The 18,253-nt window shown below is 43.4% G+C and overlaps 1 protein-coding gene across 2 annotated transcripts in view; it reads left to right on the top strand.

Moving 5' to 3' along the window:
* Positions 1-925: 925 nt before the first annotated feature.
* Positions 926-18,253, top strand: part of Prkcq (protein kinase C theta) — a 134,387-nt gene continuing 117,059 nt past the window's right edge. The window contains exon 1 of one of the 2 annotated variants that reach the window (XM_034510730.1): positions 926-1,209. The gene's annotated coding sequence lies outside the window, so the exon portion shown is untranslated. The remainder of the gene's footprint in view (positions 1,210-18,253) is intronic. The other variant, XM_034510731.2, reaches the window with a different exon arrangement.

Here is an 18,253-nt window from a genome sequence, read left to right as displayed (position 1 = left end):
CAACAAATGGCAAAGTGGGTTAATTTTTTGACCAAATATTTTTGTAACCTTTAAAAAAAATGTGTGCATTGGCTTTGATGGGTTCCTATACATTATAGGGAAGAGTCACATGTGGCTTCTTAATGCAACCCCAAGTATCATTTGATCAAGTGACCAAGCACTTCTATGTCTCAGTGTGTCATTTATAGAGTACATAAGAAGCTGAAACTTTAAGTACCATGGGGTCATTTAAAGATTCTGTATGTCAGTAATCAGAAGCGTGCTGAGGAGAACATGGAGAAGGGTGGAGTAGAAATGTATTACTATTAATTTTCTCATACTAATCTGGTCCTCCTCTACTCCACAATAAAAATGTCATTCTGTGGAGTACAGGAAAATCCACCACCCCTTGTTATGGGCACCCTTTATCATCATCACGAACCTTAGCAGCATGGTATAAAGACTTCTAAAAAGACAAATACACACTAGTGCTGCAAAGTTGCTGCTGAGGAGCTGTAAAGTTTACAGCAGTCCAGAACATCAAAAATCACGCATAAGACTCAGCCGAGAAGCCTCTATACCAGCCAGAACTGCGCCCCAAACCCACTAATGGGTCATTAAAACGCAAACCAAAACAAAAGCAACGCTTGCAAGCCCTTTGTGATGCAAAATGGATTTAATAAAATACTTCGTTCTACCGGTGACCTTAGCCCTTCCCACCGGCGGCTCATTTATGGTTTTTCAGCTGAGCAAAAAGAGACTGCTCTCCGCGCCCCCGTTTCTGGCACTCAGGCGGCTGAAACTCTGGCGTCGGTCCTGCTTCGCGCTGCCTGCGGCGTCGCTCCCCGCCCGGTGACTGTTTCATCCAGATCTCCCGCAGTCTTTGGGTCCCAGTCGCCGCAGAGCGACAAGTGGCCAGTGAGGCGTGAGGATGGAGGGTGGGGACAGAGCCAGCAGGAGGAAGGCCGACAGCGCTCGTGGAACGCAACCAGGCGCGCGTCCCTGAGCCGGCGTGGCGAGCGCCCTCTGGCCGGTGCGGCTGCCGCCGGGAGTACCTTTGGGTCGCCAGGCCCGCGCCAGTCCCCGCCATCAGAGCAACAGCGGCGCTGCGCTGGGGCCACGGCCGCTGACACCAGGTAGGACCCAGGGCCCCAAGTCACCACCGAAGAGAGAGCAGGCTGGAGGTGCCAAAGGTCGGGACCTGAAAGGCTACCGGAGTGTTTCTTACAAGTAAGTGTTCTAGGAAAGAGTAGAGGACTGTCTCAGTAAGCAGGGGTGAGAACAAAATCGAAAAAAGCCAACTTTGGGGCTCCCCCGTCGTTGGTTTCTTGTGTGCTGGCGACCTTGACCAGGTGAAGGCTGGGGTCAGGGATGGAGGGGCGCTCGCTTCCTTCTTCCTTTTGCTTTTCCTTAGCACCCGAGGAAAGGCAGACTAGAAAAAAGGAAAACAGTTGCAACTTTATGTGTTCTCCGCAAAACAAGAACAAAAACAAAAACAAAAAAACCAGACACTTGTAAGAAGTGTTTTCTGTCCTAGGAGACCTGCCCATGGAGAACACCTAGTTTTCTGGCAATTTGTTGAAGCGCTTGGTTGTGGGTTTTGTTTGTTTTGTTTTGCTTTTCAGGGGCTGGGCTGGATTTTAGGTGTTTGTTGTTTGTTTGTTTGTTTGTTTGTTTTTAAAAGTTGAGGTATTCACTTCCGTAACCTTAGAACGAATTTGTTTTCCAGCTTTGAGGGTCACATGTTAAAATACACTTTGTTAAATGTAACCTCTTTGTTCCACTGGAGTTTTAAGAGCCGGGATTATCAAAGTGCCACGGGTGACTTTAATGACTCCATGTGGGCGTGGAGAGAGGTCCAATGTCGGGCTGAACCTTGGTGATTCTGGTGTTTTCTGCAAGGGGAGCGTCACAGGGCTGCCCTGTCCTCTGGGCTGTCCTGCCACAATGTGGGCTGGCCATGGTGCTAATAAAACATTATTCAGTGGTGACACAGCTGGGTATGTGTGGAGATGGGGGGGTGGGGGAGAGACTGGGCTCTTGGGCTGTCAGTGGGAAAAATGGACCGTTTGTGCCCAAGCCCCAGTCCTTTAAACTGCAGGTGCCTTTTGAGAACACCGAGCTAGACAGGGGAATTGTGTGATGAACCTCAGACAAGGTCTGGGGGGGTCTGCCTTTGTCTTCTCAGCCGACTCATTTGTCCCTTTCATTTAACAAAGAGAATTTAAAGTCTCCGGATTCAGGAGTCAAGGAAACAGAACTTAATGGCTCCATGCATATTTTTTTTTCCTTCCCGTGCTTTATTTTGTGCTGGAAGCCTTGCCCACCACTGCCGCCTCCTCCCCAGGGGTTATCTGCTAGAGAAGCCCTCTTCTAAGATCTGGGGTGCCTCACCCCACTCACACCCCAACCTTGTGAATCATCATCTTCAATCCCACCCCACCCCCACTCCCCATCTTTGAAAATGTGTAAAATGGCAGGCTTAGTGCGGATGCTTTCTCTCTTTAAAAAAAAAAATGCTGTGTCTTGTGGGAAGAAGGGTGACATTTACTAATTTGGTTGCAAATTACTTTTGAAGTTTATGCACAGCTGTTTAAAATCCCTCAGAGATCAGTGCCATTGTTTGATGCAGGTGTCTACCACAGAAAGATCTCTCTCTCGTTAGGCTGTTTCTTTTGCTGATTGAGATACATGCATTTGACGATTTAGCCTAGGAAGATCTGAAACCTGCACAGTTCCATGCCAAGTTGAGCAATTCAGTCTAAATGAAGGGGTTCTGTTTTAGTTTTTACAACTGTTGTTTCGTCTTTTAATCCCCTCTTAGTGACTCTTACTGCCTGTCCCAAGGGTAACCTTTCTGGCATCAGTAGTTTTTAATCCCAAGGCCCAGGATTGCTGCCTACACTTTAAAATGGAAGCGTCTCAGGAAGATTCTCATTGCCTGATGTTTGGTCAGGTTCATTCCTGCACTGCCTTGTGCTATGGTGGCTCGGGGTAGCAGTGACTCCTGGACAAACTCCCAACACCTGTTCTCCCATCAACACCACCTCACAGCAGGGCCTCTGTATACACTGTATGTGTAGCCACACAGTGCAGTCTGAGATGGCTCTCTCTTCTCTTCCAAGGCTTGCAAGGATGCTGTTCGTACATTCAAACCTGGCTTTTCTAGCATCCCAAACATCCTTCTCAACACCCCTCTACTTCTCTTAATTCACAGCAGGCCTTGGAAGCTCTCTGAAATGTGTTAACTGCATGCACATATGTATAAACATATATATTCCTAAGTCCTGTTCAGTCCATATTTTTTAATAACCCAGAATCTAATTAGTGCTTTCTGTATGACCATAGATATTTGGCCATCCACTGAAACAAGGTCAACTTACTAAAAGCCATACATTTAAAGAAAACTGGTCCTCATTTCCCTTGGGTCACTGAAGCAATCCTGTTGACCTTTATGAATTTCTGTAAAGACTTCTCATTTTGCTATGACATAGTCCCTTCTCTCATCTGTGGGAAAGACCAAAGTTCTCTATAATGATGTTGCTGGAGTCATGTTCAGGAATGTGGGTTTCTGGTCTATAATTTCACACATCGAGAGTAAACATCCTTCTAATGCGATACTTACTTATGGAGTGTTTGCCTTTCTTTGAAACAGAAATCAGAATTAATTAGAACTGCTACTTCTTAATGCATTCAATAACTTAGAGCTATTGATTATGTTGTTTGCTCCGTGAATGTTGCCCAAGTAGTAACCAAATGTGACAGCTTGCTAATAATTTCGTACAGGTGATTTCCTTTTTATAGAGCTAAATGTTTAAGTTTCAAAAATAATTCCCTGTAAATCAGTTTAACTATGACATACTGTGTTGAGACAGGGTCTCGTGTAGCCCAGGTCACTATGTAATGACCTTGAACATCTGATCCTCTTTCCTCTACATTCAAATTATTGAGATTTTGGGTGAACACCACAACTCCCGGCCTTATGTGGTATTTTATTATACAGTGAATAATGTCTATGACACAGATCCGGGAAGTACGTATATATGCACATAATGTACATATATGTTTATATACATGTGTGTATAGCTACACACATATTTCAATCCCCTCAACTTCATGCACTCTTTTTTATTTTTATTTTAATATAATTAAAATATTTCTCCTCATATATCCCTCCCCACTCTGCTTCAAATTCATGGTCTCTTTTTTCATTAATTGTTATTTCAAGCGCACGTGTATAAACATTTATATTCCTAAGTATAGCCTGTTCAGTTCGTTTTTTTTTTTTAATAACCCAGAATCTAATTAGCGCTTTCTGTATAACCATAGGTATTTGTCCATCCAGTGAAACACAGTCAACTTACTAAGGGCCATACTTTTAAAGAAAAGTGGTCTCCACTTCCTTTTGGTCACTAATGGCCAGTAGCTCCTTAAATGGAGTGGAGGCTAGTGAGCTTCTCTTTTTTCCTTATTGGAATGTCCTGGACTGACTTTGCAGGTCTTGTCCTGGCAGCTAGAGTTGCTGTGGTCTTTACCCTGGTTGTCACATCAGATGGGTCTTACAGTCAGTCCTTCTGTCCCCTGTTCCATGATGGCTTCAGAACTTTGGGGGCCGGGGGGAGATGTGATATAAATGTCCTACATATGACTGCACTCATTCCTCATGGTCCCAGTCATTATTTTAAGACTTCCAGAATCTCCTCTCTAAGCATCACTTAGCCAGTCTAGCCTGTTCAAATCTATTCCAGGAGTTAATACGGAAGTTGTGGTATTTATAGAAATGCAAGATGTGAAGCCAGAAAAGTGAATTAAAAGGTGTGTCTTGGCAAGGTTTGAAACATCTTTTATCTCAACCTGCCAGACATTTGTATACAGTCATAGTCTGATTACTATGTCATCTCTGCATAATCTTGGCAGGCAATGGAGGTAGGTTGAAAGTCCAAGGTCTCAGAAGTTGAAACTATCTCATCTGAGTCCAGAATCATGAATTTCTGCTTTGGGGTTAAATTGACATTTATTTTAAGTACTTGTCTTGGGAGCACGTCCTTCTGTAGGTTGCTAGAATGTGTTAGCTTTTGAATTAAGCTAATGGTATTGATGATAATCATAGCCAGAACAAACCAAAGCAACAAAGTTGCAGCTAGGGATGTGAGTGGCTCCATTGATAGAGTTCCTACCTAGCATGCAGGAAGCCCTGGGTTCTGTCCTGAACATGCCATAAACCAGCCGTGATACTGCATGCGTATAACTCCAGCACTCAGGAGGTGGAGGACAGGAACAAAGTCATCCTTGGCTGCATAGTAGGTTCAAGGCCATCCTGAGATACAAGACACTCCCCTAACAAAACAAAAAGCAGCAAGTGATCATTATTATTTATGATTTATATGCTAATTATAATGATTGTCACATCTAATTTTCATAAAAGTCCTCATAAACTAGATATTCTTGTTTTCATTTTATCAGACGAGGAAACTGAGGCTTGAGAGAGCTAAGTCACTTGCCCAGCTTTTATAACTTGTAAGAGGTAGAGGCAAATTTAACTAGCCACTGAGTCCTACTGTAAACTACATGTCAAATCACCTAACAAAAAGTATACATAAAACTGACCATCTTAACCTCTTAAAAAGGATTTACTTCATTCTATTTTATGGATATGAGTATTTTGTCTGTGCACATGTCTGTGCACCACATGCAGGCCAGAGTGGGTGTTAGATCACCTGAGGCTGGAGTTACAGGTAGTGAGCTGCCACGTGGGTGCTGGGACTGAACTAGCGTCCTCTGGAAGAGCCATAAATGCAGTAATCTCAGAGCAATGTCTTCAGACCCCTCTCAAGCACGTCTAAGTGAAAGATTGGACAGCTTTATGTGATCATCGCTTCCATCCATTAAAACCTTTGCTTTTGTGTATATGGGATGTGCTTATGTGGGGTATAACACATGATGTGTCCATGTACTCTTTCTTACACATGCGCAAACCATCTTCAGTCATTCTCTGTGTTACTGCCTTGAGACAGGGTCTTGCACTGAACAAGAAGCTCACTCTTTAAACTAGGGCTGGCTGGCTTTATGAGTTCTGAGAGTCTCCCATTCCCCACCTTTTGCCTGCAGAGCTGGGGTTATAGGAAGGTGCAGATGTTCTCAGCCTTTTATGGGGTCCTAAGGATAGGGACTCAGGTCCTCAAGCTTGTAGAGGAGGAGGCTTCTTACTCACTGAGCTATCCCTCTAAACTAACCACATGGAACTCTTACCATCTTACAGAACTATACACAAAACACTTAACTCCTCACTCCCCACTTAGCTCAGCCCCTGGGAACTACAATTCCATTTGCTATCTTTGTCTAAGTACCTTATGTAAGTGTGTTCAGAAAAGGATGCGTCTTTTATCGACTGGTTGTTTTCACTTAGCTGATTTCACTCGATATTCTCTATCCATGTTACGGCAAATGTTAAACATTTCCTGTTTTTTTTACAGATTGAATGTTGCAGGGTGCATCTATGCCACATTGACTTAACTATTAATTTTGTTTGTGGGTTCGATTGATTGTTTCCACCTTTGATTTTTTGCAGGCAGTGCCAAAAGACATGTGTATTAGCCCTTTCTCACTGCTATGACAAAGTACTTGTCAAAAGCAATTTTAAAAAGGGTTTATTTTGGCTTGTGGCTTGAAAGTATAGTTAAGTTTGTCACATCAGGAACGGCTTGGCCGCAGCAGGGCACAGGGTGGCTGGTTGCATTGTATCCACCCCACAGTCAGGAGGCAGAGAGTGCTGGGCTCATGCCCTACTCTCATTCACATTATTGTTCATTCTGGGATCCCAGCCCATAGGTTGGTGCCACATCTTTAGAGTGAGTCTTCTTCCTCAGGTAAACATCTCTGGAAATGCCAGAGGTTTGTCTTCTAGGTGATTCTAATTCCTGTCAAGTTGACAGTCAAGAGTAACCATCAGAGGAGATGTACAAGTATCTTTTTGAGATGTCACTGTTACTGCCTTTGTGGACATTCTGAATCTTCCAGTGATTCTGCACATACTTAAGAATTATAAGGGAACCACTGCATTAGTTCCCAAGGTTGTTGGATCACCTTACATCCCCACCTATGATGCCACCCCATCCTAGCCACTCTTCATCCTAGCCAACCATCTCTATTTTCTGCTTTTGACTGTAATCATCCTCACAGCCTGGTATGCTAACCGATTAACTTTAAATCAAACCATTAGCTGCCTGGTTCCAGGGATCTGGGAGGCAAGGGCACCCCTCACTCCATTACTTCTTCCTGTCTCATCTTGTACTTACATGCTTTCTGCTAGCTCAAATTCACTGGAAGGGCTTCTATTCATAAAGCCCTGACAGACCAGGAACTCGGGGCCCCTAAAAGGTAAGCTGAAGTGTCTATATGTGCAGTTGTTCCAATCATCATGAAGGATCTTCCTATGCAGAAATGAATGCCAGGAAGAACGAGGCAGCATGATACCAGTCCTCAGTAACCCTTTATGTGTGGCATGGAGACTTTATAGGAGAGTAATTATGAGGTGAGCATCTTTGTAGGTGAGGATGCAGCTATGGTACTTATCTGCCTGTTTTCTTCCTGGCTGATCTACAGTGACTAGAGTTTTGTCCCAGCCACTACAGCAGGATGGCACATATGCCATGCTCTTGATAGATATGCATAGAATGATTGTACACATGTTATGCAGATGGCAGTCCGATAGGAGCACCAGCACTTGGGGTGTCTAATATAGTATCCCAGAGTTGTCAGTGTTGGCTCAGCTGACATCTGAAGGTTAAGTGACCCTGAGCCAGGTGAGTGCTTTGCAGAAAACAGGAACGGGATTTGTTGAGTGATCCTGCAGCCCACAGACATGCTAGTCCAGCATGATGGGACTCTAGCACATGATGGGGTGTGAGCAGGGCGAGCCTGCTTCCCTTACCTATTTGTTATATCCCCTTAATTGATTAACTTTTAGGAGTCTTGTTCTCCCTACTTGTGAAATCAGCCAGTGGCAGTGACCTGGTAAAAATAGATAAGAACTTCACACGTCAGTTGAGTGGTGTTACTAATGGGTAGAGCCAGAAAGGGTTAACTATTTTACAAACCCAGACTGGCACACTTGGGAACATTATTAATAACTAAACTAGTACAGCAGCTATAAACCAAGCCTCTCTGAGAACACTGATCAGTAGAGTTACCTTACTTTGGGAGAGAGCTTAATGTACATGATCATGTATGCCTGTATGTATACATTTGTCTACGTGTATGTGGCATAAGAATGTGTTTGTATATGGAGAATATGTGCGTGTGCATTGTTTGTGCTGATGTGTGTGCGCGTGTGTACCGTGCATGCCTGTAGGTGCATGTGCACATGCGTGTTTCCAGAAGCCAGAAGTCAACACTGGATGTCTTCCTCATTCACTCTCTACCTTGTTCTCACGGAAAGCTCACTGGTCCCATTAACCTGGCTAGCCAGCAAGCTGCAAGGATCCTCCTGTCCCTACCTCTCCCACACCAGGATTACAGACACATGCTGCCAACAAGTTTGTGGGTCCTAAGCAATCCAACTTAGCTCCGTGCTTACAGGGCAAACACTTTACCAGCTGCCATCTCCTTAGTAGTCCCTAGAGTCATCCTCCTTGTAAGGCACTCAAAGCTCTTGATCCCTTTCTAAGCACAAGAACTCTGCTAATGCTTGGTTTCTCTGTCTGTGGACATCAGTTCTATTTAAGAGTCCCTGGCCTTGTGGAGAGCCTTAGGATTGAGTGTACTCACTGAGCCGGTGAAAGAAGTACAAGCTGTCCTTCTGTATCACGTGGAGAACAAAATGGTTCTGACTTTAGAAAAATCTCAGCTTGAGGAACCTAAAATGTACACAAACATAATATTCTTTAATGCATGATGTACATGTAGCACCTGCTTCCCACCAAATATTATGCATTGTATGTCACAAGGATATGTTGGCATCAGAGTAAGCAAGTTGCTTAAGACACATGGTTCTCAACCTGTGGCTTCTGACCCCCTTTGGGGACCAAATAACCCTTTCACAGGGGTTGCATGTCAGAAGTCCTGCCATATCAGATATTAACTCTATGATTAATAACAGCAGCAAAATCACAGTTATAAAGTAGCAATGGAAATTAATGGTTGAGGAATCACCACAATATAAGGAACTGTATTAAAGAGTCACAGCACTAGGAAGATTGAGAAACACTCCTTTAGACTAGGGAGAAACACAAGCCAAGGAAGCTATTATGAGGCCAATCTGCATTGTCACATAAGCTGAACCATCTGAAGTGCCTGGCCATGTAAACCAAGGGAGCTTCACTCTTACGATCTTGGGGTCTTGTTTTTAAAGGTCTTGGACCAGTTTTACCATTTTTTTATTAGAACATAGACTCAAAGACTTGACATTTGAATGTAAGGGTCAAACTTCAGCACTGTGTTGGGACATCGGCTCCAAGTGGCAGGCATCTTTGCCATCCCTCCCTTTCGTACCGAGTCTGGAGAGCATGTGGTAAAATGACCAGATTTGGCTTTGGTAGTTGGCGTGGTTGTCACCCATGGAGATCCTGGAATCTGGTGGTCACCTCCGACTCCTTCCTCCACATGAAGAGTTCAGTGAGAAGCAGGTTTAGTTAGTTCAGTCATTTGAATATCTGACCTCTCCTTCCTTGAATTCCTATGCACTGCAGACTTCATTTAATCATCTTTTCCTGAAGGCTTTTTGTGACCCTGCAGATGAGATTTGGTTTTATTCTCTGTGAATTTGAAGCACCTGTCAGATCATCTCTCCAAGGTACTTAGCAAGGAAGTAGCCTGCAGCAACCAGACCATTAGCTGGGAATAGATGTGTTGCCGTTGCTTGCCTTTAGATGCTCCCAGCATTATTTCTGCATGAACACCGTGTACATCCACTCTGATTACCAACTGCCTCCCTAATATATACCAATATATCTGATAACTAGAGAATATCAAGAAATACTAGCGAGGTAAATAAATGGCCATAAAGTTTATAATCTGCGTTGTCCTGGGGAACATCCACTGTGTTAGAAGAAATGAGTCAAATGTGATTTAAATATTTGCACAAATAGAATCATTATTTTACTGGGAAATTTTGCCTGTGAGCTCCTGGAATTCTCTGGATAAATTCTACTAGAAATCTGAGCTTGAAGTAATAGAAGACATTTACTGCATGAAACCCTTTACAGCTCTGTTACTAGGGATATTTACATTCTAAGAATGACCACCAACAAGAAAAAAGTTTCTCTCTTCTCGTACGTTACGTTTTCTTCCTCTGTCACCTTCTGGCATCACACTTTGCTGACAACTAAAAAGCCAATAGAAAAGAAAAAGAAAATGTTAACTTAATATGATCAAGAAATTAAGGGTCCTAGTTGGGCCTGATGGTACATTCCTGGAATCCCAGTCTTAGGAGGGAGGACAGGGATAGGGAGATTGTGAGTTTGAGGCCAGCCTTGGGCTACAGAGGCAGACCCTGTCTCAAACGCAGGAGGCTAGGGGTGTAGATCAGTGGCAGAACACTTATCTAGTCAAGGGTTCAACCTCGGGATTGGAAAAGAAAGAAAGAAAACAAAAAGAAAGAAGGAAGGAAGAAAGGAAGGAAATAGGGAGGGTAGAGAAAGAAAAAGAAACATTAAAATGTGAAAATCACTACAAGCAAAAAGACAAAATTTTCAAAAGCACAAAATAGAGATGTGCTAACAGCGAGAAGCTCTTTTAATTTTTAGACAGGATTAAAAGGAAGAAATAATCATTGATCTAAAATTTACAAGATCTTAGGGAGTCTCCAGTCACATCACTGTTGCTTTAAGACTTGTTAAGGCAGCTCAGAATAAGAAAGGGGGAAAGTAAAAGAATAAATTCAGGAATGTAAGTGATATATACATATCAAGGAAAAGTAAGTAACCCCCTCCAAAAAAACCCCAACCAGTCTGGAGTAAGTGAAGAAGCAACAGAAAAAAGACACTATCTCAAAAACATGATAGAGGCAAAAACTGACTCCCAGAATTCCCCCTGACCTCCACGTACAGAGTCTGTGGTATGCATAAGCTCCATTAATCCTCTCTCTCTCTGTCTCTCTCTCTCTCTCTGTCTCTCTCTGTCTCTCTCTCTCTCTCTCTCTGTCTCTCTCTCTCTCTCACACACACATTTTAAAAAACAACTTATTTTTATTTCGTGCACATTGGTGTTTTGCCTGCATGTTGTCTCTGTGTGTGTGTTGAATCCCGGGAGCTGGAGTTAGAGACAGTTGCGAGCTGCCCTGTGGGTGCTGGGAATAGAACCTGTGTGCTCCAGAAAAGCAGAAGGTACTCTTAAACACAGAGCCATCTCTTCAGACCCCAAAATTTTTTTAAAAGGTGTTTAGATGATTCAAAGGTAGACTAATCAAAAACATGAACTGAAACAAAGAAAAGGGGGAAAGTATTTCAAAGAAGATTAAAAATAAATCCTAGTAATAATGAGAGAGGAGGGGAGGGAGAGGAAGAGGAAGAGGGAGAGAAACGGGGAGGTTAGAAGGGAGAAGGGAGGGTGGAGAAGACACTATTTCAGATTCCTAATAAACACAAAGCAGAACAGGCATGACCTCAGTGCCAGTGTTTATTTCTGGTGTGAAAGGCTGGGTCATGGACGTGCACAGAGGTGATGTTTTCAAGGGGGAAAGGCAGTAACAGGTCCTTCCTGAGCAAGATTTGCACAAGGTCACGTGAGGGCAAGTCAAAGGGCTCGCTCCTATTGGCCTGCAGAGGACCAATAGAATGTAAGACACAGCATTCTTTTTCATTCCGACCGTCTCAATCTGAAGGCTTTTTTCCTGGGGAATAGAACAGGAGATAGCTTCTTAAATGACAACTGCAAACCTCAGTGTTCACAAACTTAATCCCTTTTCCATGCAGAATGTGTCGTTCTCCTAGGAAGTTAAAAAAGCTTAAGTATCCTTGTATATTACATTGTATAAGTCACCTATAAGTCATTTAGACTCCCTCTTCTGCCTCATGTATCTCCGGGACTTGACAGCTTCTCCCCAGCTCATTGTTGGAATTCCATAATGAAGTTTTAATTCAATTACTGCTTCCTACATAAGCTGCCTAACAGCATATCATAAACATATTAAGTCTCTTATTTTCTTCTTTCTTTAACACTTGGCTTTTGGAGCTAAGACTGTGATTTCAGTGGAGAAAGCTCAAGAAGTCTGTGATGGCCAATACTGATTGTCAGCTAGAATCACCTAGGAGAAAAATCATTGAATATGCACGTATGGGATGTTCTAGGTTAGGTTATTTAAACTAATGATCCAACCTACATGTGAATGGTACTTTTCATGTGCTGGGGTCCTGAGCTGCTATAAAGGAGAGAAGATGCAGACCACTAACTCTATCTCTCCCTACCGCATGACTGTGGATAGGTGTGACCATCTACTCCTGCTACCATTTTGTCCCCTCCATGAGGGACAGTACACATATCACACACATACACACAAAAATTAAAATATTTAATACCATAATGAGAAGTGCCTTCTATTGTGTTATTATTGATGGTAATACAAGAGATGTAATAATAACCATTTTTTTCAAAAATAAAATAAATAAAAAGAACTAATTGATTTCTTCAGTGAGTTTGATGATAATAAATAGAGAGGTAGGATTTTATTATCGAATAATTAATAACAAGAAGTCTTTATTTCTACACAACACACTTAAAAAGGAAGATAGCATGCATATCACTCAGGACTTACTCAGTCCTTACAGTAGTAATATTCAAAATAGCCAATTAATAAGTTCCTCGATAAATTGTATGGTGGTGGCACAGGCCTTTAATCCTGGCACTCAGGAGGCAAACAGATCTCTGTGAGTTTGAGGCCAGGCTGCTCTACAGAGTGGGTTCCAGGACAGGCAGGGCTATACAGAGAAACCCTGTATCAAAGAACCAAAACAAAAGGAGAAATCATTTTACCGTCGATGGAAATAAGTCAATGAGAACTAGCTTGCAGAGTTCCAAGTTCTTTTCTGAAAATAATTTATTTATTTATTTTATGAACACTGGTGATTTGACTGCATGTGTTTGAGGATGTCAGATCCCCAAGAACAGGAGTTACAGGCAGATGTGAGTTGCCATATTGGTGCTGGGAATTGAACCCAGGTCCTCTAGAAGAGTAGCCAGTACTCTTAACTGCTGAGACATCACTCCAACCTCCAAGTTTCAAGTTCTTAAGTAGGGGCAGCTGAAGTATTTCCAAAAGCATATAACCTTCCTCAGCCAGGTCAGTGAGAGCTGGGATCACAGCTCTAGACTCCCTCCCAGCGCCTGGGCTTGGGTATTCCTTAATATTTATAGTGCTTTTGAGGTCTGCGACTAAAAGCACTCTAAGAGTGTAAGCCATCTGAAGGAGAAAAAGGACATTTTTTTAAATTGTTAAAATGAAATAAATGTAACTTGCTTGACCAAAACAGGGCTGGTACAGGTAAGCATAAATTAGCACATCGCTTTAGATATTAATGGAGTAAAATATCCATTAACAGTTCCTCGTCGTTGAAGCTGCCAAAGAGAAATGTCAACACAGTCCATTATTTTTAGTTTCATTATTTCAATAGAAAGGAAAGGTGAAAAGCAAATGCCTTCTCTTCAGAGAGCAAAAGCTGAAGAATTCAGAACAAAAAGATCGGTTCTCCATGGAAGTATGTAATCAGTTTTCTTTTGCAAAATGGTGTAGATATCTTCCTGTGGGAAAAATATTTTGGACTCCTATTTTTTTATTAGTTATTTTTATTTACATCCCAAATGTTGCCTCCTTCTGCTCACCCCCCCCCCAAGAGTTCTTCTCCTTTTACCTCTCTGTTTTGCCTCTGATTCCTGTATTCCTCCCACCCTGATGTATCAGTTCTCTACAGGATTAGGCACATCCTCTCCCACTGAGGCAAGACAAGGCAGTCCTCTGCTACATATGTGTAGGGGTGGGTGGAAGGCAGGGAGAGGGGCTCGGACCAATCCAAGCATGCTCTTTGGTTGGTGGCTCAGTCTCTGCGAGTTCCCAGGGATCCAGGTTAGTTGACACTGTTGGTCTTCCTGTGGGGTTGCCCTCCCCTTCAGCTCCTGTAGTCCTTCCTCTAACTCTTCTGTAGGGGTTCCAACTTCCGTACAATGCTTGGCTGTGGGTATCTGCATCTATCTCAGTCAGCTGCTGAGTAGAGTCTCTCAGAGGACAGTCATGCTAGGCTCCTGTCGGCAAGCACAACATAGTATCAGTAATAGTGTCAGGCATTGGTGCCTGCCCCATGGAATGGATCCAACTAGTCATTGGTCATCTCCATTCCTTCAGTCTCTGTCTATTTCTGTCTCTACATTTCTTTTAGACAGGAGAAATTTTGGATCAAAAATTTTGTATGTGGGTTGGCATCCCCATCCCTCCACTGGTGTCCTATCTGACTGCTGGAGGTGGCCTCTTCAGGTTCTATATCCCCATTGTTGAGCATTTTGACTAAGGTCACCCACATTGATTCCTGGGAACCTCCCCCATTCCAGATCTCTGGAACTTTCTAGAGGTTCCCCCACCCCTATCCCCACCAGCTGCATATTTCCATTCATTCTCCTTGGATCTCTCTCCTTTCTCCCCACCCCATATCTGATCCTGACCTCTTTTCCCCTTCCTCTCCCCTCTCCCACACAGATCCCTCCCTCCCTCTGCCTCCCCTGATTATTTTGTTCCCCCTTCTAAGTGGGATTGAAGCATCCTCACTTGAGGCTTCCTTCTTGTTAAACTTCATAGGGTCTGTGGGGTGTATCATGGGCATTCTTTACATTTTTGGCAAATATCCACTTACCAGTGAGTCCATATCATGCATGTCCTTTTGGGTCTGGGTTACCTCACACAGGATGATATTTTCTAGTTCCATCCACTGGACTCCTATATTTAGCTATATAAGATCAACAAAGAGATTACATGTTTTTGGTTCAAGGTGTCTATCTCAACACCTGTAATCACAAGCTGAGAAAGGAAAATTACAAAGAATCCCTAAGCATTCTTCAAGTTCAAAGAGTAAAGCACACATTACTTTGGACATTTGTCTTAAAACAACCAGAAGGAAAAGTCAATCCAAATTCCAGGGAATTTTAATCCATGTGCCACGCACATTTTTCTTAGCCTTTTATAAGACAGATTCAAAGGATTGCATTTTCTAAGGAGCCCTTTCTAAGGCGCTTAAACCCTAATCAGTTAAGTGTGACACTGGCTTGAAATGGAATTTGGTGTCACATAATTAAGAATGTAGTTCAATGTGATGTAAATTGATGGTAGACTCAGGTTATTGCTCTTGAAATTGTCTGGGATGCACTTCAGTGTTTCTTTGATAAATGTTTATTTGACCCTGAGTGTTGTTTTGGATTTCAATCTCTATGGAACAAATTTGCCAACCTTAGTGACTAAAAGCACCTCTGTTTTACCTGCTTGTAGTTTTGTGGGTCAGGAATTTGGGGTGACTATGGCATGGTGACTTTAGAACTTGTCATATTCCTAGAGGTAGCCAGGTCTAATCACAGGGGTCAAGCACATGGTTCCAGAGTGGATACAACTAGAAAGATGGGACTACACAACTCCTCATCTCTCTTCATACCAACTCCCTCCCCTGGGCTTCTTTTCATAGCAATTAGATACTAGAAGTGCGGGTTATGAATACACAAAATCAAAGGCTCAAGTTTTTAAGGTCCAAACTAGCAAGTTACACAGCATCGTTTCTGCAGAGGTCTATTGGTCAAAACAGGTCACAGACCAGGAAAGATCTGGGCACGAAAAGTGTGGGGTAGCATCACAGATGAGCACTGAGATCTCAGGAACAGGCTATGGTCTCCATTTTTGTAACATCATCTAGCACAGGCATTTAGGCGATTAGTAAAGTATACCTTCTCACAGAGAGGACCTCTCGTGTTTTCTGAGATTGAACCTTTTTTTTCGTTCATTACATGACGGACGGCAGGATTCTACTAAAGCAAAACTGTGCCTAAGGAGTGATGGCTTAGTTAGTGCTGGCTATATAAGTGCAGGAACCTAAGTTTATTCCCTAGAGCCCATGTAAAAAAGCTGGGTATGGTGAGGCATGTGTGGTCTTTTCTGGGCCAGATGTGTGCATATTCCAAGGCCTTCCACAGTTTGTATTCCTAGGATGCTACCTTCATTGATATATATACTCATTCTGGAATGAATTTTAAATTTAGTATTCACCTTCTCTCACTGGATCACTTGCTAAACCTTGACACGTCACACAGGCCATATTTCTTCTCTGTGTGCCATGACATCTTGGTCTCATAGGCGTCTGAGCAGACCCAGCAGTCCTGAGCTCTGTCCCCAGTGTGTTGGAGAGCAGGATTTCTATCTATCTCCAGTCTAGACCACCCCTTACAAAGAGTCGTGCATATAACAAGAGGTCAGGAAGCATGTGCTGCAGTTTAGTGCCAGTACATGACCAAACAGCAGAGTGACTGGGAGACCAGAAAACCCCTAAACAGGAAGAAGGTGGGTGTGATAAAGAGAGTCACAGCTGTGGGGGGTGCGGAAGGAGTGGCTAGCAGTACTAAAGGACCAACACAGCCAAAGCTGGGATCAAGTGGCAAGAAAAATGAAGAGAAACCTCCAGAAAAATGAAGGATGCCGAATAAGGACAGAAAGATGCTGATCATGTGGTAAAGATGAAGGAAAAGGCAGTGAAAAGATAGAGGTGGCTGAGCATCATCAGAGCTGATGGTGAGCATCCATGAGGATGAAGGAAGAAGCAACCAGAAAGGTACCTACCTGGGAATCAAAAGACAGAGCACTCCAAAACCCAAGCCATCAACCCATTCCCCTTGACCAAGTAACATCATTGGGCCAAACTGACTGGGTAGCTTAAAAGTCAAACTTGTGTGCCTGTGAGTCCATTGATACACATGTTCATCCTACATTCTAGGTGATAAGGTACAGGGAACGTTGTCTTACTGGGGAACTGAGGAGAGGTATTGTATTGTGAAGAGCTAAGCAAGAAAGATCTACCTGGGAAGAACTCTGCTTTTTATGGCAGTTGGGGGAGGCAGAGTATAGAGAAAGCAATGTAATCAACACGAGGGAAAGAGATTCTGCTAAATACTGAATAGATGTTGCCCATTTGACTCTGAATCTGCTCTGCTGTATCTCACAGGTAACTGGCTTTTCCTGTCTACCAGGTACTGTTCTTATCTATTTCCAGTTACTGATTCATGATTCATTTAGCCCTTGTAACTATTCTTGAGGTTGGTTCTATTGTTATTCTGAGTTTACAGACAGGGTAACTCTGGTCTATTACTCTTTCAGGAGACCAGGGTTCAAATCCCAGCACCCATACTGTAGGGCTATAACTCTAGCTCCAGGGATCTGATGCCTCTTTAGGGCTTCCCTGGGAATACACATAGCTCAGTGAGCTGGAAGTTGGACCCAGGTGGCTTGATGTTGCAATCTATGTTCTTCTTGAAGTTATTACTGGTACCTATTAATTATGCAGACTCCTGATCCCATTGTGACATCATATGTGCACACTTTTCCCTCCTCCTCCGATCTCCCCTGCTTGATGCCTTCCTCCTTCCTCTTCACTAATACTTTCCATTTCGTTTTCACCTCCTTTCCCACCCCTCCCCTCTTTCTCTAAAGTTTACACTAGAGAAAAAAGTCTTGAGAGAAAATATGCAATGTTTGTAGTTCTGAGCCTGGCCTATTTGCTTAATCTCCAGTGCCATTCACTTTCTTGGAAGTGCCAGGGTCTTTTCTTGTTATTATTATTATCTTTGAAACAGATGTCAAACTCCAGGTCCTCCTGCCTCATCCTTCCCAGTCCTAGGATGTATTTCTGTTCATGAATGTGTATGACAGAGATGGGGGGGCAGAGATTCAGAGAAGGGGAAAGAGAGGGAGAGAACATGAGAGAGGGAGGGAAGGAGGGAGAGAGGGAGTGAAGGAAGGAGACAGAGTAGGAGAGGGAAAGGGAGAGGGAGAGAGGGAAGGAGGGATGGAGGGAGGGAGGGAGGGAGTGAAGGAAGGAGACAGAGTAGGAGAGGGAAAGGGAGAGGGAGAGAGGGGAGAAGGGGAGGAAGAGAGGGAGAGGGAGAGAGGGGGAGAAGGAGAGAGGGAAAGAGGGGAGAGGGAGAGAGGGAAAGAGGGGAGAGGGAGAGAGGGGGAAAGGGAGAAGGAGAGAGGGGGAGAGGGAGAGGGAGAGGGAGAAAGGGAGAGTGAGAAGGAGAGAGGGGGAGGGGGAGAAGGAGAGGGGGA

Source organism: Arvicanthis niloticus, chromosome 8 (assembly GCF_011762505.2).
Source record: "Arvicanthis niloticus isolate mArvNil1 chromosome 8, mArvNil1.pat.X, whole genome shotgun sequence".
NCBI lineage: Eukaryota > Metazoa > Chordata > Mammalia > Rodentia > Muridae > Arvicanthis > Arvicanthis niloticus.
Note: the sequence above shows the minus strand (reverse complement) of the source record. Positions and strands in the feature narration are given on the sequence as shown.